This window comes from Piliocolobus tephrosceles, chromosome 17, assembly GCF_002776525.5.
Source record: "Piliocolobus tephrosceles isolate RC106 chromosome 17, ASM277652v3, whole genome shotgun sequence".
In the NCBI taxonomy this organism is placed as follows: Eukaryota; Metazoa; Chordata; class Mammalia; order Primates; family Cercopithecidae; genus Piliocolobus; species Piliocolobus tephrosceles.
In genome coordinates this window covers 16,778,940-16,805,264 of record NC_045450.1, presented here as the reverse complement: position 1 = coordinate 16,805,264, position 26,325 = coordinate 16,778,940, and the positions used below count along the sequence as shown (strand labels likewise).

At 45.4% G+C, this 26,325-nt stretch overlaps 1 protein-coding gene across 1 annotated transcript in view; it reads right to left on the bottom strand.

The window, feature by feature from the left end:
* XYLT1 (xylosyltransferase 1) overlaps positions 1-26,325 on the bottom strand; it is a 373,789-nt gene that overhangs the window by 346,099 nt on the left and 1,365 nt on the right. The window lies entirely within an intron of this gene.

The following is a 26,325-nucleotide window of genomic DNA, read 5'->3' as shown; positions in this document are numbered from 1 at the left end:
GAATTGTAATCCCCATGTGTCGAGGGAGGGACCTGGTGGGAGGTGACTGGATCATGGGGGTGGTTTTCCCCATGCTGTCCTCATGACAGTGAGGGAGTCAGGAAGTTCTCATGAGATCTGATGGTTTAAAACTGACAGTTTCCCCTGCGTTGTCTCTCTCTCCAGCTGCCATGTAAGACGTGCCTGCCTTCCTCTTTGCCTTCCACCATGACTGTAAGTTTCCTGAGGCCTCTCCAGCCATGCAGAACTGTGAGTCAATTAAACTTCTTTTGTTTATAAATTATCCAGCCTCAGGTAGTATCTTTACAGCAGTATGAGAATGGACTAACACAGTATATATTAAGTTCCTGTTACATGATAGGCATTAGAAATAGAGTGATACAACTAATCACCTAACCCCATGGGTCTTAACCTATCTAGTAGGAGTGGGACATTATATAAATACACACCTCTTTCTGTTCCAGGATCCAATCTAAACTGCTGTGCATTTTGTCATCATATCTAGACTACAGGGTTTTCTTTTTGAAAGCTCAAAGCTGATCCTTTTCCTGCTTTGAGCTCCTAATACTTTTCTGTGACACTCTGAATAAAATCCAAACTCCTTGCTTTGGTCTCAATCTCAAAGCTCCCCACATTTTCACCCACTGACCCCTCTTCCTTTCCCCCACCAGGCTCCTCTCACTCAATGACCACCAGGCACACTGGCCATTCATCAATTCTTTGAATCCCAAGCTTCCTCCAGCCTTTACATTTTCTGTGCCTCCTGGCTGGAAATCGTTTCCTCGGAGGTCCTCATAATGTTTCCTCTTCATGTTCAGGTGTGAGTGTGAATATCACCTCCTCAAGGAGGCCTTCCCTGGTCATTCCAGCCTAACAAGTCTCAGCCTCCCTTAGTCACCGTCTAATACACAGTGGTCTTTAGAAGACCACTAATTGCCACCTGAACTAATCCTATTTATATTTTTATAATTTATAGTCTAATCCTCAGTACTGGAGTATAGGGACCTTTTCTATCTTGTTCACCACTTTTTTTGGTTTTCTGAGATAGGTTCTCACTCTGTCACCCAGGCTGCACTGGTGATCACAGCTCACTGTAACCTCGAACTCCTGGGCTTAAGTGATCTTCCTGCCTCACCCTCCCGAGAAGTTGGGACTACAGACACATGCCACCATGTCCAGCTAACTTCTTACTTTCTTTTTCTTTCTTTCTTTTTTTTTTTTTTTTTTTTTGGTTATAGAGACAGAGTCTCACTATGTTGCCCAGGCTGGTCTGGAATTCCTGGTCTCAAGTGATCCTTCCACCTTGACCTCCAAGGTGCTGGGACTACAGGCACAAGACACCACGCCCAGCTCACCATTTTATTGTAGGTGCCTAGGAGAGCATGTTGCACATAGTAGATCCTCAATAAATATTTGTTAAAATAAATACTATTGGAAGGAATGAATGGATGAAGGACAGGCATATGTTTTCAAACGTTCACAGATGTGTCCCAAGAACCTAGTGCAGTGCCTGGCACATACTTTAAGTGCTCAATGAGTACTTATCAAAATACAGATTGAAGGAATGAATGGAGAAAGGGCAGACACGCACTTTCAAATGTTCATTGATGTGTCCCTAGAACCTAGCTATGGCACCTGGAGCATAGTAGGTGCTCACTACATATTTGGTAAAATAAAAATGGGTGAGAAGAATGAATCAATGAAGAGAGGACATCATTTGCTTTTTGAGACAGGGTCTCACTCTATCACCCAGACTGAAGTGCAGTAGCACGATCTCAGCTCGCTGCAACCTTCACCTCCCGGGCTCAAACAATCCTCTCACCTCATCCCCCCAAGTAGCTAGGACCACAGGCACCAACATGCCAGGCTAATTGTTTGATTTTTGGAAAGACAGGGTTTCACTATGTTACCCAGGGTGGTCTCAAGGATCCTGAGTTCAAGAGATCCTCCTGCCTCAGCCTCCCAAAGTGCTGGGATTACGGGCGTGAGCCACCATACCTGGTTCACTGATACATCCCTAGAACCTAGTCCAGTGCCTGGCACACAGATGGTGCTCAATAAATATTAATATTTGTCAGATGAATGGCATTTGAGTGAGTGCCATCCACTGTCAAAGAAAGAGGTGACCACATAGAGTGAGTCTGCTGGAGGCCACTCTTCTGCCCAAGGGCCTCTCTCAAAAAGTCACCAGCAAGGAAGGCTGAGAGCCCTTCCTGACAGCTGCCAGAACATCTGTCTAGACAGGCCCCGGGCTCACCTGGGATGCATGGAGGCCTGGGCTGGGCTCTTTTGAGCGACTCTCACTACTGGCTCAGGAAGTTCCGCCCAGTGCCGCCCCAGCATGGAGGCTTCTCTGCGGCCTCAATGCAAACTCGCCTCAGAAAAGGCAGCTGATTAATACGCATGGAGGGTCTATTGTCTGAATCCTGTCACTAGCGGAGCAACAGCTGTTTACAGTTGTCTATTCCTCTCCCTTTGGAGCCTTGGGAGGAAACGCAAGGGCTTGTTCTCCCAGGCACCACTCAGCAGCTGAAGTGAGTGAAGAAAACGGTGCTTATTTTTAACAGGATAAAGAAGTGGAACTCTTACGAAGTTTGGACGCTAGCAGAGAGACCACTCTCCGGGAGGTGCCAGGCCTTGTGGCGATGTGTTGCACCCTGCCTCTTGAGGGATGCTCAACAGTCTATTCCAACTCCCAGCTGGAAATTCAGGCTCAGGCCATGGTGGTCGGTCAAACAGTAGGCTCGGGTGAGCACCTATAGATATGAGAGATCTAGAAAAGTTCTTCAGGCTTGAAAATAAGAGAGCAAGATTCCTATAGGGAGCAACCACCTGCTACTTAATATAGGTGACATCCTACAAAGGGCTGCCAAGCTCAGTTGTGCAGGCTGGGCACTGCACAAAGGTGTCCGACTGAGGGAGAAATCCAGCCTCTGTGAGCTGCTCTCCAAGCCATGCTCCACAGTTTCAAAAATAAATACATAAATAAATAAAGATAACTGAGACAACAGCAGTCTCACAGATATACACATGTATCTATGTACTTCATCTTTAAATGCTCACTTATTCAATCTTCCCAATAACCTTTCAAATTAGGGACCACTGTCATCCCCACTTTACAGACGGCACACTGAGGCAGAGAGAGGTAACCTGACTGCTCTAAGTTCATCCAGTTAGGAAGGGGTGAATCTGGGATTCAAACCCAGGCTCTTGGTTCCCATCAACAGGTGATGCTGCCTCTTCTAGAAAACAAAAATGGCTTAACAAGTCCCAAAGTGTCATATTTAGAAAACACAGTGTCCCTCCCAGTCTTGAGTGCAACCTGCTTTCAGAAACACCCACGCCTCAACTCGATTCTGCAGATGATCAGGCTCAAAGAAGGTAGGAGAAGACCCATCATCTGCATTACAAGGAACCCCTTCTAAAGACTCAAAAGATTTGCTCTGAACTGGTGACAGTCTGGGGACCCCCACTCAGCCTAGAGACTCAACTGACCCTCAGCAGGGAACAGCCCAACCCAACCAGAGCCGAGGCCACCCGCTCCCTCCACAGGGCCCAGGGTCAGCCAAGGCCATTTCCAAGTGCGGGAGACTGCAGCCAAACTCACTGAACCAGACACAGGGGAGCCCCAGAGGGACCCCCAGACTCACGGGAAGAGGACGCTCTCATCCCTGTCTACTCCCCCACCCTCCCGCTCCCCTCCATCCCTCCCTCCTTTGGAGAGCCCACGTTGGAATCTCCGAAAATGGCTTTCACAACTCAGTTAGCAGCAATCAATTATTCACGACCTCGCTTCCCCACAAACTCATAGACTGTCACTTGTTAGCAAGATAATTTCTGGACTCTGCCCAACAGCCCGGCTCTGAACTGTCAGGCAGCCTGCTGTTTACTTCCTCTCTTCCCTAAGACACTCCCAAAACCCACCAACCACTATCACTCTCAACACAGGACAGAGAGACAGACGGGAAGCCCCCTGGGTGCCTGCAGCCTGGAAGGGACCTGACAGCCAGGGGCTGCTCCCAGTCCGCGTGATACATTTCAGGCTCGGGGCAGAATGTCTGACCTTAGTTTAATCCAACTGGAAAATAGGACTCAAGCATTCTAGACCCTGTGCCAGGCTCTGGGACAAATCCCACATTATTTTATAAAACGCTTTAGGCTCTGAAAACATTGTGTTCTGCACAAAGCATGATTTGGGAGGGTCTCCCAGACACGCCATCCTGCTGCTGAGTTCATGGTCAAAGACATTTGGAACTTGGCAGGGGCTCATATTTTAAGATCACCACTAGCATTTCCATTCCCAAAGCGTGAAGCCGTCTTTAGGAACACATTCCTACATCCCGGGGAGAAGGAGAGAGGTGCTGACGGGATGCTCTTGGAAAAAGGGTTTCAGTCTATGTCGTAAGACCCATGGAGGGTGGCTGGATAGCAGCTCTGCCGTGTGAACAAGCGACCTTCCATGAAAGCCACTTTTTCACCCTCTAATCCTCAATGTCCACATCTGTAAAATGGGAGAATATAAGTACCTACCTCTGGGGCTGCAGTAAGGATTTTAAACAACGAGGCACTTAAAAAACACTTAGTACCTTGCTTGGGACACTGTGGACACTGTGGCCTCTTCGCTTCAATGTAAGACTCTGTCGCTTGTGAAATGCATCATGAATTGAATAACAATTTGGGGGCAAAAGGGTGTGTGCTGAAACATTAAGGAAACATACACATCAATTGTAAAATTCACCCCAAATTTCAGAAATGCTATTTACTAAATATTAAAAATGTGTATCTTTGGCTGGATGTGGTGGCTCACACCTGTAATCCCAGCACTCTGGGAGGCCAAGGTGGGCGGATCACTCGAGGTCAGGAGTTCGAGACCAGTCTGGCCAACATGGTGAAACCCCATCTCTACTAAAAATACAAAAATTAGCCAGGTGAGATGGCGCATGCCTATAATCCCAGCTATCTGGGAGGCTGAGGCAGGAGAATCACTTGAACCCGGGAGGCGGAGCCTGCAGTGAGCTGAGATTGCGCCACTGCACTCCAGCCTGGGCGACAGAGCGAGACTCCGTCTCAAAAATAAAATAAAATAAAATAAAATGGCTGTGAGCCTGGGTGACACAGTAAAAAATGTGCATCTTAAAATGAAGTGTGTTATCATTATTATAATTGCTGTATTCATTTTAGGTGGGAAAATGCATACAGAGAAGCTATGTGACTGACCTCAGGGCACACAGCCAGCAACACGATCTAGTCCCCACACAGCTCCAGAGGAAGGAGGGAGAGGAAGAGGCAGAGTTGACCGGGCACATCTTCTCCCTCATCCAATTCCTCCTCCTCCTCCTACAAGAATCAACAGTAATAATAATAATGGAAGATGAGGATGAGGGGAGGGGAAGGCGGGGAAGTGGAGGGGGGAAGGGGAGGGAGAAAGTGGAAGGAGGGGGGAAGCGGAGGGGGAGGGGGGAAAGCGGGGGGAGCAGAGGGGGAGGGGGGAAAGCAGAGGGGGAGGGGGAAAGCGGGGGGGGAGAAGCGGAGGGAGTGGGGAAACGGGGGGGAGGGGGCGAAGGACGAGGAGGAGGTGGCGGCAACAGCAGCATGTTATGGTGCTAAATACAGGCCCAGGCACTGTACTAAATGAAGCGCATATATTAACTCATTTATTTCTCCTGACAACCCTGTGAAGTGGGTACCATCATCACCCCCATTTTACAGATGAAGGAGCTGAGGCACAAAGACTTCAGTCACACAGCTGCTCGGTGGCACAGCTAGGCTTGTGAACTCTGGCACCCTGGCACCAAGTCCCCGTGCTTCTCTACTGCATTGCACTTCATTCCCCAACTGAGACAAACAGGGACGTTTTGGTGGAGAAGGAAGTGGCATATAAATGTCATGCCATGCCTGGTCTCACCCACACGCCTGAGGAAGTTCCTCTGAACCCACAGAGCACGCCCTGGGCTCCCTCTGATGAAAGCAAGTTCGTGCCTCTCCTCCACGCTCCCCTGCTGCCCCAGGCCAGCTGAGCAGGCCAAAGGAGGGCTGGGGCCAAGTCTGCAGCCCCCCCCTGGGGAAAGGCTCTGACCACAGCAGCCAGCTTCTCACTGCTGTCTGCAGGATCTCAGCAATTCCACAGGCATGGCGAACAGGAGCCCCTGGAGAGGCGAGGAGGGGGTTGCGTGTCTGCCAGGCCTGCAGCTGTGGACACTTCTCCTGTGGGCTGTGGGGACGGGACAGGCCCAGCACCTGGGAGAGAGCCCCTCCCCTGTCTGGCTGGTCCCCAGTCCCAACAAGGGGACTTAGCGTCAAGTGACGTGGTGGTTATGCACACAGGCTTGCGGGGAGCTGTGCAACCTTGCGAGAGCTACTTCCCCTCTCTGTGTCTCACTTCCTCTGTCCATAAAACAGTGACTCTGACAATGCTCACAACACAAGGTGTTGATTCCTCGTTCTAGAATATCTTTTGGCCTTTGGATCTTAAAATGTCACCTTAAAGTGGGGTTCCATAGCTCTCGCTTTTAAGGTATCTCCTCATGTGATCTTTCAGGCAATTTCTGAAGGAAACAGAAATATTTACTGGGCACCTACTGTGTGCCATTCACTGTTTCTATCACTGGAAATACCCTGACGGACTTAATGGATCCAAGACCAGCTATGATGGTGATGACAGCTACTAATAAAAGGCGAGAAGGGGACTGGGCGCGGTGGCTCACGCCTGGAATGCAGCACTTTGGGAGGCAGATCACCTGAGGTCAGAAGTTCAAGACCAGCCTAGTAAACATGGTGAAACCCCATCTCTATTGAAAATACTAAAATACTAAAAATACAAAACTTAGCTGGGCATAGTGGCAGGCGCCTGTAATCCCAGCTACTCAGGAGGCTGAGGCAGAAGAATCGCTTGAACCCAGGAGGCAGAGGTTGCAGTGAGCCAAGATTATGCTACTGGGCAACAGAGCGAGACTTCATCTCAAAAAAGAAAAAAAAAAAGAAAAAAGGTAAGAAGGAGTCTAGAGTTTATTATTAGGTAGAAGCGGGAGGTGCTGGGAGAAAAGGACCCTTTTCTGCAGACAGTCACACCAAAGCAGCCACATACACATGGAGGTGAGAAAGGACACGTGGGTCACACACATGGCTGGAAGAAGAGACATGTACAATCAGGGCACAGGTAACCACAAGAGACCTAGAAGTTCCGAACACAAGGGACCTAGAATCCCTTAAGCCATTTTAAAAATGGGGAGACAGAGACCCTGAAAGGCAGGCAGTCCAAAGCCACACCAAGCAAGATGCAGAACAGGTTCTGGAATCCAGTTATCCTGACTCCTGAATGTCCAGATCACTTTGTCTTGCTTTGTAAACAAACTAAGACATTCCAGCCCAGAACGGTCCGCCAATACAGACAGACACTGCTGCCAGGCCAGGCAGCCCCCCTCTGCCGTCTCTCTAGATCAGTGTTACCAACTCAGGGGCAGTGCAAGACACCACCACCCTCACAATCAGACACCTTGACCACAGGGCCCAGGACAGTACGTTTTGACATGGAGATGAGGGAGAGCAGTTCCGAGCTGGGAACATCATCATTCTGCAGGGGCAGCTGGGGAATCGGGAAAGCCGTTGCAAAGGACAAATGTTCTTTCATTGGAGGTGGAGTGACAATAACTGCAGAGGGAATCTGGGACGGTTGTTGGACACAGAGTGGTTGTCTCCAAAGAAAGTGGTCAACTTTTTGCAAGTGTTCAAGCTCCACCTCCAAATCATGTCATTTCTAAACCAGTCAACTTTTCTAGGTTTTTAATAAAACAGAGATGATGAACCCACTAGCAGGGCTGTTGGGAACCTCATCCCAGAGAACAACTGACAGTGGCCTGGAAGGCCCTGCAGGCTCTGGTTCCTGTCCTTCTTCCCAAATGACTTTCACGTCCTTGTCATAATGATCACACATTTACTTCCTCTCCCCACAATCCATGCCCGACTATCTTCTCTTTGTTTCATCTTAAATGTCACCTTGTTGGAAAAGCCTTCCCAGATGACCCTCCCCTTCTCCATGGCTCACTGTCTCCTCCATTGGAACCTGAGATGCAGGAAGTCAGGGACCCTGTTTTGTCCACTCCTCCAACCCCAGCTCCCACGCAGTGACTGGCACCTAGTAGGCTCTTGGTAAAATCTTGAGTTGAGAGAATAAGTAGCTGCAAACATCCTGGGTACATCTATAAAGCAATACACTCATAGAAAACTTCTACTACATGACACACAGTAGATTATCAATGGCTGTTGCTGGAAGGACATCAAAGTCAATTCCAAACCGACAAGGTTGGCTTCCCATTTCCGCTGTGGAGTAGCCTCGTGCTTAATGAAACAGAAGACTCTTGCCCGTCACCCCAGGGACCTGCTCCCCAGGACCCCACCCACCCCAACAAGGCACCCACTAATGAGAAAAACCCTGGCTTTACAAGACACAGGAAGGCATGAACACTGGCGGGAAAGTTCACTGGGAACCTGCAGGACACTGAAGGTATTCTTCAAAATGATAAGCTACGCTGCCATTCTTAACTGTTCTTAAAAATGAGAGGAAATTGATCAGCAGAAAAAAGGTGCATGAAGTGTGCTTTGCTTTGATGTGGACAGGCTAATTGATAACTTGCCCTAACCCACCCATCCTAATAACATGAAACCAGCGGCGCCTCCTGCTACTGACAGGTTCCCTTACTCAATTGCTGTAAGAGAAGCACTGAGTAAGCATTGAGAATCAAGGAACCTAGAGTCTATTCAAAGATCCTAACCCTAAGAGGAACGAAATTAGCACTTTGTATGGTTAGGCATTAAAGGATCTCATGAATTAATACTACCGTGTTTGCATTCTATTTTGTGAATTTCTGCCTTTATTTTTATTAATGTCCCTTCCCTACTTTCGTTTTATTCTCAATTTTCTTTTCTTTTTTTTTTGTTAGAGACAGGGTCTCAGGCCTGACACGACGGCTCACACCTATAATCCCAAAACTTTGAGAGTCCAAGGCAGGAGGGTGGCTTGAGGCCAGGAGTTCAAGACCATCCCGGCCTCAATTATTTTTTTAATGGACTTTCATTTTAATTATTTTACTCTTTCATATTTAATGTCAAAACCTAAAGTGCTTTTAAAATAGACTACCAGTTCTCCTCTGGGCACAGTGTTAGTCTTATCTCAAGTTTCGATATGAAGTATTTTCATTTTTGCTAATCAATATATAATCTGAAATGTCAAATTTAATCTATTCATTGATCTAAGAATTACTTAGAAGAGTTTTGATTGTTTAAATTTCCATGTGATTGTCTTTTAGAGGCTAATTTTCAATATATCTTATTGTTTTATGAAGGAAGCCTTGAAGATTTCTACTTTTGAAATCTATTAAGTTTCTTTTTAGACCAAGTTAACTATCGGTTGTAATGAGCACGTTAGAACATCTAGAAAGTAGTCTTTAAAAACAGAAAGTCTTCCCCTAGAATACACACACACACACACACACACACACCCCTTTGTAAAGAGTTTCAGTGAATACTTACAATTCTAAAGTCTCACCTTTTCAAAAGTAAATATTCCAACAGAGAAAGACAAACCATTAAGCTAAAGGGAAAGGGGGCAAACTGCCAGAATGTAAGGGTTAAGTTTCTCATATCTGGGAATTCCACAGCCTAGAATCATAACCACAATAGCCTTACAGCTTTGCACCCCTATTTTAAAGATGAAAACTGAGGCCTCCAGATCCTGAGTCAGATAGAAAAGATTTTAGCTGAGACCAAGGGTTTCAAGTCCACGAATCCTTTCTGCACTAAATTGAAATGTCGTTCCAAAAGTAATACTGAAACAGCAGCTGACCGTCTTCTCTTGTGATATTCCTTAAGTTTGTTCACCATACCAAGCAGAATCAGAAGACAGACTCCTAGAACAGCCAGGGCTTTACTTCTAGTAAAGCGGGTTGGCTTAGGAGAGGAACTGACAGGACTCTGACAAGCCCCCGAAAGGATATTAAGTCATTTTTCAGCCAGTACCAAGCCAACCTGAAAGACGGGTGGATCCTAGGGTATCCTAACGTTATTCTCCCAAGCCTGTCAGTGCCAGTGTCCAAAAAGTGGAGGAGCAAATGGGAAGTGACCGGCATTCAGAAACTGACACAGGAGACTGCATTTCTAAACAATGCTCACAACGCACACTGAGGCAGCTCCTCCAGGCAAGTCTCTGTGCTCCAATGCTGTGGCCGTGTACAGCGTATGCAGTCCCCAAAGGGACATTTCAGCACAGAGTTTCAATGTAAAATGACACACGCTACTGCAGGCTAGAGATCTTATTGGGGACACAGGGCTATATTCATCCGCTTCCCAGCAAGAAAACCAGAAAGCTAAAGATAAACAGAAGTCAATCAAAGCAGAAAGTGACATCTAGAAAAAAATGCCTAATTCTGCCAGACCTGTTTTGCTGAATAAAGATAAGAGCCCTATGGACAACATGGCTTTGGTATAAGAAATTAAACGATGGCACTATTCCCGAAAGCAACTAAAGCAGTTGACATCGGGCTTGTTCCCAACAGCCTGGAAGGGACTGAGAATGGAAGAACAATCGACAATTAAAAAACTGTTTCTACAGACTCTGAATTTTGCAAGACTAATTAGGAAAATAAGCCTTGTTACAGAGTTTCAGCATTTGAAAGTATTACTGCACTTTACCTCCTTCTCTGAAAGGTAAGACTTCCAAATTAAAATATAATTGTCAAATCAATTGGTTTAAAAAAAAAAAAACAGTAGTTAAATGAATTCCACTCCTAGGTATATACTCAACAGAAATGTATGCATGTGCTTACCAAAAGACATGCACAAGAATGTTCACAGCAGCACTATTTATAATGGCCCAAACCGGGAACTTCCCAAACACCCATAAACAGAATGGATATGTAAATTGTGGTATAGTCCACAATGAAATAAACAATGCAAATGAACAATTACAACTCTATGAAACAATATAGATATAAGGTTAGCAAACTTTTTGGTAACAGGCCAGACAGTAAATATTTTAGGCTTTGGGCTCATACAGTCTTTGTTGCAACTACTCAATTGTGCTGTCACAGCACAAAAGCAGCCATAGCTGATATATAAATGAAATGGACATGGCTGTGTTCCAATAAAGCTTTATTTCTGGTCGCAATTTATTTATTTATTTATTTATTTATTTATTTATTTATTTATTTATTTATTTATTTATTTTTGAGACAGAGTCTTACTCTGTCATCCAGGCTGAAGTACAGTGGCACAGGCTTGGCTCATTGCAACCTCTACCTCGCGGGTTTCAGTGATTCTCCTGCCTCAGCCACCCGAGTAGCTGGGACTACAGGCATGCACCACCACAGCCAGCTAATTTTTTTTTGTATCTTTTAGTAGAGATGGGGTTTCAACCATGGTGGTTAGGCTGGTAGCAAACTCCTGGTCTCAAGTGACCCACCCACCTCAGCCCCTCAAAGTGCTGGGATTACAGGCATGAGTCACCATGCCCGGTCAATTTGTGGACACAAATTTGAACTTCATATAATTTTCACATGTCACAAAATATCATTCTTTCCTCCCCCTCGCAACTATTTAAAAACATAAAATCCATCCTTAGCTCACAGGCCATATGAAAACAGGCAAAGGATCAGATTTGGCCTGCAAGCTGGGTTTGCCAACCCTCGATAGAGATAAAACTCCAGATGCAATGTTAACCAAAACAAACCAGGCACAAAAGAATACAGACTGCATGATTCCATTTCTAAAAAGAGGCAAAAGTACCTGATGGGGTTAGAAGTCACGATAGAGACCCCCACCTTCGGGGCCTGGTTACTTGGGTGTGATCCCTTTCTGGAGCTGTTTACTCATGATTTCTGCATTTTTTCTCATGCATGTTCTACTTCGAGAAGTTTAGCAAGTTTTGATAATAAAGTAGCTTACAATTCAATCAGCTTCAAAAACAAAAGTGTAAAGAGAAACAGAGCAATCAAATTAAATTAGCTATGACTTCTTCATGATGGCCAGGTACCCGCCAATGCTAGAGTACTTAAGAATATTTAATAATAATGGCTGGGCACAGTAGCTCACACCTGTAATGCCAGCACTCAGGGAGGCCTAGGTGGGTGGATCACTTGAGGTCAGAAGTCCAAGACCAGCCTAGGCAACGTAGTGAGACTCCATCTCTAAATAAGTAAATATGTAAATAAATAAATAAATACATGTAGATTTAAATTGTTTTCCCCTACTATTGTTTTACTTCCAGGGTGCGGTGTGTTTCATGGTTTAAGGGATGGTGCTACCATCAGAATCTGGCCAGGCTGTTTTCTGTGGCATCTGTGCATAAAGATGATGTCCACCCAACTACCAGTGACTCCTCGCATGAAATCTGCCATCAATACTATTAACATAAACGGCATCTGGCAAAATACACGGCCTTCAACCCACAGCAAAACCTGCACTGGACTCTCACGAAGGAAAAACGCCAGGTCTGGCTTCCATTTGATTTCCAGAGAATATGCAATTAATTATTTTTTCTCACCATCAGCAGCTGAGTCTCAGTGAAATGTGTGCTTGTAATTATTGCTGTAATTATTATTTTAATACAAATCAGCAACTTATCAAAATATTACGTGTCAGGTGCTACCTCTTTGCTCCAAGACTATGGATGGAAGTTGGAGGCCGTCATCCCAGTTTCACTCTGTGCACACAGAGGATGGGAATCAGGGTGAGGGTTCTTCTACCACAGCCAGACTTCCGGCTTCATAGATGCCCACATCCACAGTCAGTTTCACACTCGACCTTCTTTTACAGGCAATAAGTCACTCTGTGCATTTTACATGGTGGTTTGACCTTGGGCAATTCAATTCACTCACTGCTGGGTCTCAGTGGTCCCATCTCTGTAGGGGGCAAACAGTACAAACCCTTTTTTTTTTTTCTTGAGATAGGATCTTGCTCAGTCACCCAGGCTGGAGTCCAACCACGGCTCACTGCAGCCTCAACCTCCCAGGGTCAAGTGATCCTCCCACTTCAGCCTCCCAAGCAGCTGGAACTACAGGCATGCTACCATGCCCAGATGATTGACTGTTTTATGTTTTTGTAGAGACAAGGTCTCACTATGTTGCCCAGGCTGCTCTTGAACTCCTAGGCCTCCCAAAGTGCTGGTGTGTGCCACCACGCCCGGAAACAGTGCCAGCTTTCTGGCAGTGCCCTTCTGAAGAAAACCTAGTGGGAGTTGTTTGGTTACATCTTTCTGTGCGGTACATACATGGCATTTGACACGCAGGCTCCTGAGTCACGCTGGCTGACCTGAAATTCCAAGTCTGCTCTGTGACTGTGAGTGATTTCTTACCCTCTCTATGCCTCAATTTCCTCATCTGTAGCTGGGAATACTATCAGCAGCCACATCATAAGGCTGATATAATGATTAAGATGATAATCTAGGAGACGCTGCTCAGTACAGCACAGTGCCTGCCATGTAGTGACATCCAATAGATAATAGCAATTATTATTATTATCGTTCTGAGAGTTGCAAACTCAAATCCCAACAGCCATCTTGTAGGTAACACAGAGAAGCAAAGTGACCAGGTGTAGAGGGGGCAGCCACATCCCCCCTCACTCAAATGGTTACCTTTGGGAATGAAACCCAGAATTTCAAATTTCTTAATAGGCACTCTAAATTTGATGTGGATTGGAAATCATTGATCTTGGCTACCAATTTAAGTTTTGATTTTAAAATTTACCTTTTCTTTAATTAAGAAAGGAGGAGGAAGAGGACCCGATGCTGTCATTATTCCATCTGGAGCCCAGACCTGACTCACGAGCTCTAGGTTTCCTTCTGGCTTACGCATTCCCCATCGCTGCTTTCTAGCACCCACTTTCGTTGGAGGGCTGTATCTGCCTGCTCACTCCAATAAACAGTCCGTTTCTTCGAAATGGTGCTGTTGTGCATTTTTTGTTTGCTTTCATCCTCAAAGAAAGCCAAACAGCAGTCAGCCTCTAGGCCGAAGAAGAATGAATAACCTAACTTCTACCCATTTCCAAACCACCCAGTCTTTCACCGAACATCCTTCCTTAGGAGATGTTTAGCTTAACATCTCTCCCTGCTCTCTGTCTTTAACTCACCTTCTAAACAAGAGAAAATCAGACGTCACAATTTGAAAACTACCCCTCAATAGGATTACAAGAAAAAGCGGGCAATAAGAGCATTTTACATCGACAACGGAATCATCTGCAATACTCGATGACAAGCAAAGGGGGTTCTCAGTGTCTTTCATAACAGCTGCCCCTTTTGAGCTGGGATAAAAGAAAGTGCAAAAGACAGACAATGAATAGGCTTTTATTTCAAAGAGAACATCTGCAAAGCGTGGTCCTCCATTAAAAAATAAACAGAAAACAGCCACTAGTCTGGGGAAAAAAATAAGATTTCCCATTACATCTCTAATTAATAAAGCCCCATTTCACCAGGAAAAAAGAAGAAGAAGAAGAACTTTTTCACATCCCCAAAGAAAGGATGCTTAATGAGGTAACTGTTGTATTACTTGATCCATCTAATCTGGTTTTAATACTATCCTTAAATAATGTATACATTAACTTTCCATTACCAAAAACATTTGTTTATTTTATGAACGTGAGTCTGGTTGAGAGCTGAGACTCTGCAAAATTATCACGCCGTCCTTGGGCTCCCGGCTTTTATTGCTTCTCCCCTCGCTCATTATGAAATGATGAGTTGTCTCTGTTGCCCTTTTGAATTGCTGCTAACGTTGCACTGCGGTTCTGTTACCCTAGTTCTGAATAGGAGAGCCTTGGTTCAGGGTTAAGTTAATGTAGTCATTACTGGCCCATTTGGGGACCCATTCATCATGCTAATTTCATGTCCAACACCTGGAGGACTGGAGTACAAATACTCAACGCAAAGCAAATGCACAGTGAATTCAAAAGATGCATGTGAAATGTCCAGACCTCAGTCACAGAAGACAGGCATGGGGAGCCTCTGGGACCATTACTTTCCAGAAACTCTGGGAGCAATGCACACATCAGAGAGGGTCTCCGATGGGGAATTCCTTTCCAATGGACCCAGAGCACAGTTCCTCCTAACATCTAACTTCAATCCTTTCTGCTTGAACTTCAGAACAAAACAGCACAGCTGTTTACCAGAGGAGCAAAGACTCTTCAAATGGGTTAAGTTGACAATGACCAAACCTTGGCCATCTCAGCACTTCCTTGGTCATCATTAACCAACCAAGTTGAAATCAGGATTTGAAATCCAGTTAGGGTTTGCTTATCTGTTTTCATTTTGTTAATCCCACTTCTTCTTACTTAAATGCCACTTTACCTGCATGTTAAACAAGAATAGTGTTGAAACTGCCGTTTTGATTGGCTGGTTATATTTCTGTATTTTCCATAATATACATTTAAAGAAATATAGAGCTATTAACAATTTCTTTAAATATTCATCCAAGAAGCAGAAGAGAGGTACTTCCGGGATGGTGTCGGTGCTATGACTCCTGGTCTAGGATACTCAGATGTGTTCAGTTTGTGAAAATTCATCACGTTGCACATTTAGAGTAATGTTTATATCATATGGGTTTGTCGGGAAAAAAGCAACTAAAAGAATGTAGGCAATATTTAAGAAGTGAGCCAGACGTGGTGGCTCACGCCTATAATTCCAGCACTTTGGGAGGCTGAGGTGGGAGGATCACTTGATCCCAGGAGTTCCAGACCAGCCTGGGCAACATAGCAAAACCCCACCTCTCCAAAAAATACAAAAATTAGCCGGGCATGGTGGCATGCACCTGTAGTCCCACCTACTCAGGGGGCTGAGGTGGGAGGACTGCTTGAGCCTGCAAGGTCATGACTGCAGTGAGCTGAGATCAAACCACTGCATTCTAGCCGGGGTGACACAAGGAGTCCCTGTCTCAATAAATTAATAAAGAAGTGAATAAATGTTGTACAGATATGAATAGCAACTCTTTATAAAAAGCTTTTAGAGAATATCTGCCCCTGTAGCACCTCCAACCACTGATGCATCAAGATTGGTGTCTACGCCATATTTTGGATTCCTGGGGCTTATTTAGGACTACTATGGCAAAAGGCATGATCCAAAATAAATCCTTACCCCCAAATAAGTAAAATAAATCCACCCATCCAAAACAAATGCTTATCCACAGCCCTTTCTTTTTGTTCAGCTCCCTAATCGTTTCCTTCACTGCACTTATAACAATTTGATTTTTTGCAATGTTCTTGTTTAATTTTATTGGGAGGTCATCCTGTCCCCAAACCATAAACGGCATGAGGGTAGGGTCACATCTGTCTTTCCCCTCGCTGTGCATAAGGCCTGGCACACAGCAGACCCCAACCAATATCTGATGAATGAATGGATGAGCAGGTGGGAAATTTCCAGTGGATTTCACTCATTCATTCTCTCCCTGTTCCCCACGGGTTACAAGACGCTGTGAGGAAGGAAGGCAGACAACCCCGTCTGAACACTCCCACATTCTGCTGCTTGAAGACATGAGCCCCATCTTCCACTCACATGGGGCTTTCTGAGCTTCAAAGCACTTTCTCATCTGTTTATCAAATTTAATCCTCACAACCCGGTGAGGGAGGCAGGCTTATTAGCATCATCTGATGAAGCGCCAAAAAGACACAGAGATGAAAGTCACGTTCCCTCCCTGACAGCGTTGGGACCAAGCCAAGGTGCTCAGGAATGTTCTACTTTTCCACCTCCCCCTTGTCTCTCAAGACTCCCAACTTCCCAATGTGTGTTATCGGGGGACAAGGTCACAGGGAACACAGAGTGAGGGGCAGACGATTCAAAGCAGCCTGTCACTCACACTCCCTGCAGAGGGGAAACGGGTTTATCAAATTGCAGAATGCATGATTCTATTTCTGTCGAGGACATTTGCCTTCAGGATGGCCTCATGTTTTTAAGAATTTGCATATTTTGGGTCTCCACCACTAGCTAGGCGAAGAGGGAGACTGCATCATGCCAAGGCAAGGCACAGGCAGTCAGAGGCAAATAAGTGCAGTGAATAAGCCACATGGGAACAGGGTAACCACAGATGCTTATTTTTATGTCTTCATAGTAAACACGGAGGTCTTCCAAATGGGCTGCAAACTCAACAGCCAAGAGAGGCCAACCAGGTGGCACAGGTGACAGGAGAGATCTTGGGGGGACTCTTGGGGACCCAGTGGGTCTGCAGTGTCACCATTCCTCAGCGTGGCTGTTTAACGCCAAGCAAGCACCATGGACCCTGTATTGCTGGATCTTATGACTTTTAAAAGAATTCCAAAAATCTACACTGTCTCACGGCATATCCTAATCTTTAAATTCCAGGGCCTATTTATTCCAGCACACCGCGTGGGCAAAATCAAACCCACCCATGAGCCACGGATCTGAAAGTCCTCCTGGCTCTAGCAAACATCTCCTATCATGTGGCTGCATCAGGGGGCAGAGCAGAGCACTGACCATGACCCAGAGCTGCGCCTCACCATCAAGCCCTGCCAGGAAGGCACCTTATGGCCCCTGGGCTTCAGACGAGGAGACTGAGCTCCAGAGAGGCAAAGTGCCACACATCGATGATGTCAGACCACCGTCTTCTTCCTCAACATCACACGACCTGCCTCCCAGGCCCCATGGCATCTGCCCATTTGCTCCCCTGGATCATTTCCGGGGTTGTTTCCTCAGCTACAAGAAGAGCTTGGGCCCCATGAGTGGAGCAGCCCAGGCCTCATGGACAGTTCTGGGATGGCAGAGACCTCAGGGCTCCCAGAGCTCTGAATCATATTACTTACTCCTTGCCCTGACCTTCCCAGAGGGCACCTCCCTTGTGTGTTCAAGAGGTCACCATGAAAAAGGGTACAGGCTACGATGTGAGAGTGATCTCCCTAGAAATAGGCCACTTATCAGCACGGGCACTAACTCCGGCCTGCTAGACTGCTTCTCCTGGAAGGCAGGAGGCACATTTGTCCTGTTCACCAAGGTAGTTCCAGTGCTGGACACAGGGACTGGTACCTTCTAACTGCAGGAGCGGACGATGGGTGGACAGGTGGATGAATGGATGGATGGGTAAGTGGATGGACAGATGGATAGATGGACAGATGGATGGATGGACAGAGGATGGACGAATGCACTGATAGATGGATGGATGGATGGTCAGACAGATAAATGGATGGATGGATAGATGGATGGACAAATGCATGCATAAATGGATGGAGGGAAGGGGAGAATGAGGGGCTAGAGTCAACAGACTTACTGAACACAGCCTTTGGAGACACCACCCAACTTCAATTCCTAGTTTGGACACTTCACATCTGCGTAACTTTCATTCAACTTATTGCCTTAGTTTTTATTATTTCAATCAGTAAAACAGAGATGAAAATAATAGCTCTTAACTTGCCAGATGTTATAAGGATTCAACAAAAGCACGTCTTTTTAGTCCTTCCACAGTGTTTGGTGCATTCAATAAATGTACCTCATCATCACAACAGTTGCAATTTTTGCGCCTCCCAGGTAGGGAACATTTGTATCAACCTCTCAGTCCCACAAACTCATCTTAAACCGAAACCACATCCCTTGTGGCCTAAACTTATGGCAAAGCGTGACCCGCGAGGAGAAACAAATGCCTCATACCACATCACCTCATCAGCATCCACTGACACATTAGCCTGGATTAGATGTCCAGATAAGCAGTAGTCACCTGCCTGGGACAAACCAGGCCTGGGACAGGACAAATCCATTCATTGCCCCTAGGTGGCCCTGAAAGATGAGACGCCCTCATCCACACACACAAAGCTTGAGAATGGGCCCCACCCCTTCCTCATCTGGCAGGGCGTCTGGGTTCGTAGTTCCTGACACTAATAATGCCAGTGTCCAGGTTCAGGGCTAAGGTGACACCCCGCCCCACACCCATCTTCTTTGTGATGCCTCTGGCTTCCAATCGGGGATGGGGCAACCGAACCCAGAGGGCACGTGGGCACCATCTGATGAGCATCTGCGGGCAAACGGGCAGTTTCTGTTGCAGGCGGAAGGAAGTGTCCACAAGATGATCCGCACTGCATGTTCGCTGAGATAGCTCTCCAGCGTGCTGCAGACCCAGGCTCTCAGGTACAAGCGGTGGGCTCCTCAGTGGGCCAACCACAGAGCGGTCTGAAGGAATGGAGCAGCAGGAAGTCTGTTGTGGTTGAAAGAAAGGCCATTTTCCCTGGCCAAAGAACCCTGCAAAATATCCTCTTGCCCCCTCCTCCCCTTCTCCCTTGGTTAGAGAGAGCTGAATTCAAGACTCTTTCTCTAACCAATTTCAAGTTCAATTCTTGACTGTTGAAAATATAATAGTACACAGCTTGAAGGATTAAACGAGTTCATGCACAAAAAGGGTTTAAAACAGTGCCTGGCAAACAGAATAGAGAACCCAGAAATAAACCCACTCTTTTACATCAACTCATTTTTGACAAAGGCATCAAGAACAGATGCTGGGGAGTGCAAAGTCTTCAATAAATGTGCTGGGAAAACGGGATAACCATTCCTATGGATAACCTCAAGACTGAAACTAGGCCCCATCACTCACCATATACAAAAACCAAATCAAAATAGATTAAAGACTTAAATCTAAGACCTGAGACTATGAGACGACTAGAAAAAAACACTGGGGAAACACTTCAGGACCTTAGCTTAGGCAAGAATTTTTTTGGGTAAGACCTCAAAAGCAAAGGCAACAAAAGCAAAAACAGACAAATGGGATTACATCAAGCTACAAAGCTTCTGCACAGCAAAGGAAACAATCAACAAATAAAACAATCTACAGAATGGAAGAAAATATTTGCAAACTACCCATCTGACAAGGGATTAATAACCAAAATATATAAAGAACTCAAACAACAGCAAAAAAAAAAAAAAAAAAAGTAGTCCAATTTTTTAAATGGGCAAAAGAGCTGAATAGATATTTCTCAAAAGAAGACATACAAATGGCCAATAGATATATAAAAAAATGCACAGCATCACTAATCACCAAGGAACTGTCAATCAAAAGCACAATGAGATACCATCTCACCTCACCTGAAATGGTTTTTATCAAGAAAACAAAAAATAACAGACGCTGGTGAGGACGTGAGAAAACGGAACCCTCATACGCCATTGGGTGGGAACGTAAATTAGGACAGCCACAGTGGAGAAGTGTATGAAGGTTCTTCACAATCTAAAAACAGAACTACCACATGTTCTGAATATCCCACTACTGTGTCTACACAGGAAAGGAATTAATTATCCAAAGGAAAGGAAATCAATAAATCAAAGAGCTATCCGCACTCCCATGCTTACTGCAACATTCTTCACAATAGCCAAGATACGAAATCAACTTAAGTGCCTATCAATGGATAAAGAAAATGTGGCGTACACACATACAGTGGAATATTAGTCAGCTGTTAAAAAGTAAAATCCTTTCATTTGCAGCGACATGAAAAAACCGGAGGCCATCATATTAACTGAAACAAGCCAGCTACTTAGAGACAAGTATCCCATGTTCTCACTCCTATGTAGGAGCTAAAAAAAAGTGGATGACAAGAAGACAGAGAGTAGATGGGTGATTAGGTGAGTGAGGGGAGTGGGAAGGAAGACAATGACTGGAAGGTATAAAAATCCAGTTAGATAGAAGGAATAAGCTCTAGTGTTTGGCAGTCCAGTAGGGTGATTATCGTTAACAATAATCTACTGTATATTTCAAAATAGCTAGAAGAGCCGGGCACAGTGGCTCACGTCTACAATCCCAGCACTTTGGGAGGCCGAGGTGGGCAGATCACCTGAGGCCAGGAGTTTAAGACCAGCCTGGCCAACAAGGCAAAACCTCATCTTTACTAAAAATACAAACAAAATTAGCCAGGTGTGGTGGCGGGCACCTGTAATCCCAGCTAATTGGGAGGCTGAAGCAGGAGAATTGCTTGAACCCGAGAGGCGGAGGTAACAGTGAGTCGAGATTGTGCCACGGCCCTCAAGGCGGGGAAAAAAAAAAAAATTCAATAAAAAAAAAAAAAAAAAAAAAAAAAAGAATAGCTAAAAGAGAAGAATTTCAGTGTCTCTGACAAAAAGTAAAGCTAAATGTTGGAGGTAATGAATATCCCAATTATTTTGAGTTCATCATTACACATTATGTGAACCTATCAAAATATCACATGTACCCCCAAAATATGTATAACTATTATGCATCCATTTTTAAAACCACCTAACACATAACTGCTATGCAAGCATTATAATTATTATTATCATCATCATCATCATTACTACCCCTGTATTTGCATCATGAGTTGGGGGTCTGATTTAATGTAAATTGCATGTCTGTTTCTTTTCTAGGGTTGGTACCTTTTTAGGAATCTGCAGTAAGAAGTGAGAAAAGTAGAACTAAGATTTTTGAGACTGGGCAAAGTGGCTCAGGCCTGTAATCCCAGCACTGTGGGAGGCCGAGGCAGGCAGATCACGAGGCCAGGAGTTCGAGTGCAGCCTGGACAACATGGTGAAACCCTGACTCTACTAAAATACAAAAATTAACCAAGCGTGGTGGCGCATACCTGTAATCCCGGCTACTCAGGAGGTTGAGGCACAAGAATTGCTTGAACCCAGGGGGTGGAGGTTGCAGTGAGCCGAGATCACACCACTGCACTCCAGCCTAGGTGATAGAACAAGACTCTGTCTCAAAAAAAAAAAAAAAAAAGATTTTTGGGAATGGCATGGTTGCATTTAGGGTTTTTCAACAAACCATGCAAAAGAAACACAACTCAGAAAGGTGGCATCTTTGGAAAGGGGCAGGTCTGGGTTTGGATCTCAGTTCTGCTACTCCCCAGCTCTGTGAACTTCATGAGCACGTAGCTTCACTTCTTTGAGCCTCAGTTTCCTCCCGGGGACAGCAAAAGTCCTATCCCACAAAGTTGGGAGAAATCAGTGAGACAGTAAGGTAATATTTACAAATCCCTCCATTATTCCTGCCATGTAACAAGCCATCATAAGACCAGTGATTTCTAGCCAGGTGTCCTTAGTTTTAACTTTTTATCAGTGGTGTAATACCGTCTTCCTTCCTGGAAATTTTTTGTTTTTTTTTTGGGGGGGGGCAGGGGTGAGCATTTAATAACCTAATGTATGCAAAATACCTAAAGGATGCCTGGCACACAGCAGGCACTCAATAAATGTCAGTAGTCCTTCCTCTACCACATTCCGTCCTGCTCACACAGAAAGAGCTGTATTCATTCTACTGCCTTGAATTTACTCGCACCCTATACTGTGTGGGAAAATGAATAACTGCAAGAAATTCCTTATTTTCAAATATACCAAGAATTTCCTCTTAAGAACAGCTCACTTTGGGGCACTGATTAGGCCCACATGAGTTCATATATATTGCTACATTTCATCCTCATACATCCCTATGAGGTAGCTCAGATTCACAGAGGGCCAAAATTACAGTGACTTGCCCAAGATTAGAGGCATGAGAAAGGGCCAAGCCAGGAGGGGAACCCAGGTATGTCAGGCCTGAGGGTACTGAACAGAGGCCTCTTTCATTGGTGCTGGGGCCTCACACACACTTCTTGGGACGTTTTCTCCTGTTCCCACCCCCTTCCTTAGAATGTAGGTTTTGTTAAGATCAAGTTTGTTTTTTACTTATTTTTTTATTTTCCCCAAGGCATTTTCTCATTGTTTCTGGTAGACGGGGATCTGGGTCCATAGAAATGGGGAAATGCAAAGGAAAGGGAAAGAGAGATATCATAAGTGGAAACTCTTAAGGCAGCACTGGTCAAAAGATAAGAGACTTTCAACCTCACCTGTGCAGTGCAACAGGTGTGCGTGTTACGTTCTTCTGCACTGAAACACTCATATAGATGGATTTATGACCTTATGGATCATAAACAGCTCTGGAGTGGGGAGTGGGGGGGGTGGGGCAGACTCTTATTTCAGAGATATCCCTAAGGATATCTTTGCTTTCTGAGGTACACACACACACATATACACACACAATGACGCGATGTTAAGTATCTGCTTTAACTGAAGCCGCCAAATTTCCTGTTCTATTAAAACCATGAATCAAAATTGAACAGTCACCAGTAAGTAAGAATTTATGCCATGGCTGGCTTCCTAGGTGAAAAAGAGCAAGCGTTTGATCACCCAACCTTCTGAAAGATTTTTAAAAAATGAACTGATAAACTAAAGAGAATGTCTGAAGTGTGAAAAGGCCAGATGGAGAGTGAATATATAGATATGTTAGAATTTATCTTACAAACGTATCTATACCTAGGTATATCATCTCTACTTTTATTTATCTATTTTAACATTTTCCAGTATATGATTTAAACAGATGGCAACATTTGCAGTAAGATAAATATTATTCAATGATGCATATTTCTGTATACAAAGTGTAATGCGTCGCTCAAGCAAAACAAAACTCCATTGAAAGTGTGAAAAAAAAAGTGAACCATCAATAAAATACCCTGTTTTCTGTGGTCTCAGAATATTTGGATAGGAAGAAAAGCTATGCCTCTGAGGCTGTTAGAAGCAGAGGTGATCTAAAGCCAGTGAACCGATCTTTCAAAGTCACAGTTGATGTCTAAAAAAGTCCTGAGTTATCTGAGTAATGTGAAGTATGAGGAATTTCTGCCGAAAAATCAACATTTCAAAGGGGTCGGATAATACAGAAACCCCATTCTACTTTGTGTGCTTATGTGGGGTGGCAGGCGGGGGGTGGGAAGGGTAATAAAAAATTAGATGTCTTAAATGAAACTTACTAACAGTTTATCTAAGCACACAAGCAATAAATGTGGGGACTTCAAGAAGAGAGTCACTAAGGGAAAGAAAATAAACATTCACTACATTAACACACACAGCTCTCTTTCATTTTCTCCAAAATCTATTCAGAACTTGTAGGCTGATCCTCATGACAGCTCTCCCAATATTTTTCCTCCCTTTATAAGGGAGTCCATCTGTTTCTTAAATTCTGAGATGACAGTAAAATCCCCAGCTTACTGGAGACCCAGTGAAGGAATCAGAGTCACAGCCACAAAACAGCTGCAATCCACCCAATAATTCTAATATTTAAGAGCTTTGAAAGAGGCTGAGAGGAAAAAGAGAGCTTGCAAATCTTCTGTGGACATGCCCTCTGACTCTTTCTACTTGAGAAACAGGGTGTTTCCTCTTGGCTTCTTAAGTGCACCAAAAATACAATCAGGACCTTCCACCGAAGCACAGCTCCCCAAACATAAAAAGGACAAATGCTCTGAGGCTGTGGGCATCAGGAAGCAGAAAGATCTGGCTTAGGAAATGCCCTCTACACAATGCCCGCCTGACACTCTCTGCAACACACCCACCAGCAACCCAGGACACAGGTTCCCCCCTGTGCAAGAGCCAAGACTGTCCACCCACCCCATACCCGCCTGCAACAGAGCACTGAGCTAAAGCATCTTCTTCTAAGCATGTGTCTAACCATCTCTCTAAAAGAGCCATCTGGAAAATCACGGGGATTTGTTTCTTTAAATGTCCCACTCCTGAATCTCCCTCCAAAGCATCATCCTGGCAGCCCCAGCAGGGTTTGGAAACAAACTGCACATTTCAAGGGCCTCTATTGCTTGTAAAAAGGTCTGGTCCTCTCCTTGCGTGCAACCCAAGCTCCAGCTATACCAGACTTTGGGAACAGCCTGCCCCCTTCTGGTCTCCTGGAGCTCCATGGAAGGGCAAGAACTGGGTGGGCACAGGGTAGGACAGAGCCCAGGCTCCAGCCAGCCAGCCTGTCTGTACTGTGATTTCAGGATTTAGCAGGCCATGCAGTAGGTGTGGGGGAGAGGAAAGAAAGGAGAGAGACAAGCAAATGAAATAAAATACAAATCCCCGAACGACAACAGTCAACAGCATGGTAGACAGCTACCAAGAAGAGAAGAGAACCAAAAGAAAAAAAAATACATAAATGTCTGTCTTGGAAGGTAAAGAAATTGAGACCAGGACACACAGGTTTGAGGAGAGTAACTGAACTTGCAGTGGGAAACAGAGTTTCACAAAAGCAAAGCAACTCCGCTGCTGGAACTGAAATTCCAAAAGGAAGCAAAAAGGAAAATAGTGTGTTCCCACCTACCTCCCCAACCGCAGATCTCTCAGAGGCTGAGCTGGGTGTGAGAGAGTAAAACACTGAGCTGAACACACAGACGGGCTGGGGATAGATGCTCACAATGCCAGGGCCCTATGAAGAAATCAGCTAGCCTTGCCTCCTTCCTTCTCTTCATTTGTTTCAACAGGTGCTGTATGCATCCTAAAGGTACCTCCTGAACCGACTCTGAATCCCAGATGCAAAGGATACAGTAAGCCCCAGGCTTCCCCCACCAAGTCTCCCCTACGCGTTCCTACACTGGACCAGCAGGAGATGCCCCACAGCCCTCCCACCCCACCTCCTGGGCTCTGGATGTACAAAGATCTTCTAATTGCATTTCTGCCAGAATCCATCCCTATCAATTCCAGGAGTTCAAAGGCAGCGTTTCAGAGTACCCCTCTCTGTAAAGAAGAGATCGCAGGACACTAGGAATGTTCTGGTTCTCCATCAGGCAGCTCAGGCCACTATTCTTCCCGCAAATGAGGGAAAGACTTCTCCCTGCTACCAACACGGCAACGTGAAATGCCATCACTTCACGTCTTGGGACTGGCTCAGCTCGCAGGCATGAAGAGCTGCGCTCCGGCAGAGAGGGTCCTACAGACTCCGAAGAAGTTTAGGAGCTCACAAAGCATCACGCTGTGTACGAAGGCAGTCTTCAGTGAGGACTTCCAAAGTGACAAATGACAGAGATATGCATTCAGTCTTCAGGATCCTGAAAACATCCCCCTGGTGTCTAATACCCTTTAGCAGCTAGGCAAACCCTTGCAGACAACTAGTGTGACGAAGAAACAGAGAGACACACAACATATTGGCTATGCCCTAAGGCAGAACTCACGCCCGTGGGGAACTGAGCCTGCTCCTAGCTCAGCAGGCTGGGCAAGGCAGCCCAAGAAGGTGGGAAAGGTATCCCTGGAGAAGTTGGGGACAGGGTAGGAAGACAAGTCAGTTCCCCACCCAGCCACCCAGACGGCCCCAGATCTGCGGAAGAAACAGTTTCAGAGCCCTGATTGTTCACACCCACGAAGGGCAAAGTAATCCCATAGGAGTAGAAGCCCTGACGGTGTGGTCGGACACACAGCTGGTGACCCGAACCGGCTGCAACAAGACAGAGAGACAGAGACAACCAGCTAGGAGAAGGAGCCATGCCCTGAAACTGGAGATGGGCAGGAGATAAAGTCGAGAGGGCACGGAAGACGGCAAGGTTAGAGACAGAGAAGGTGAAGACGGA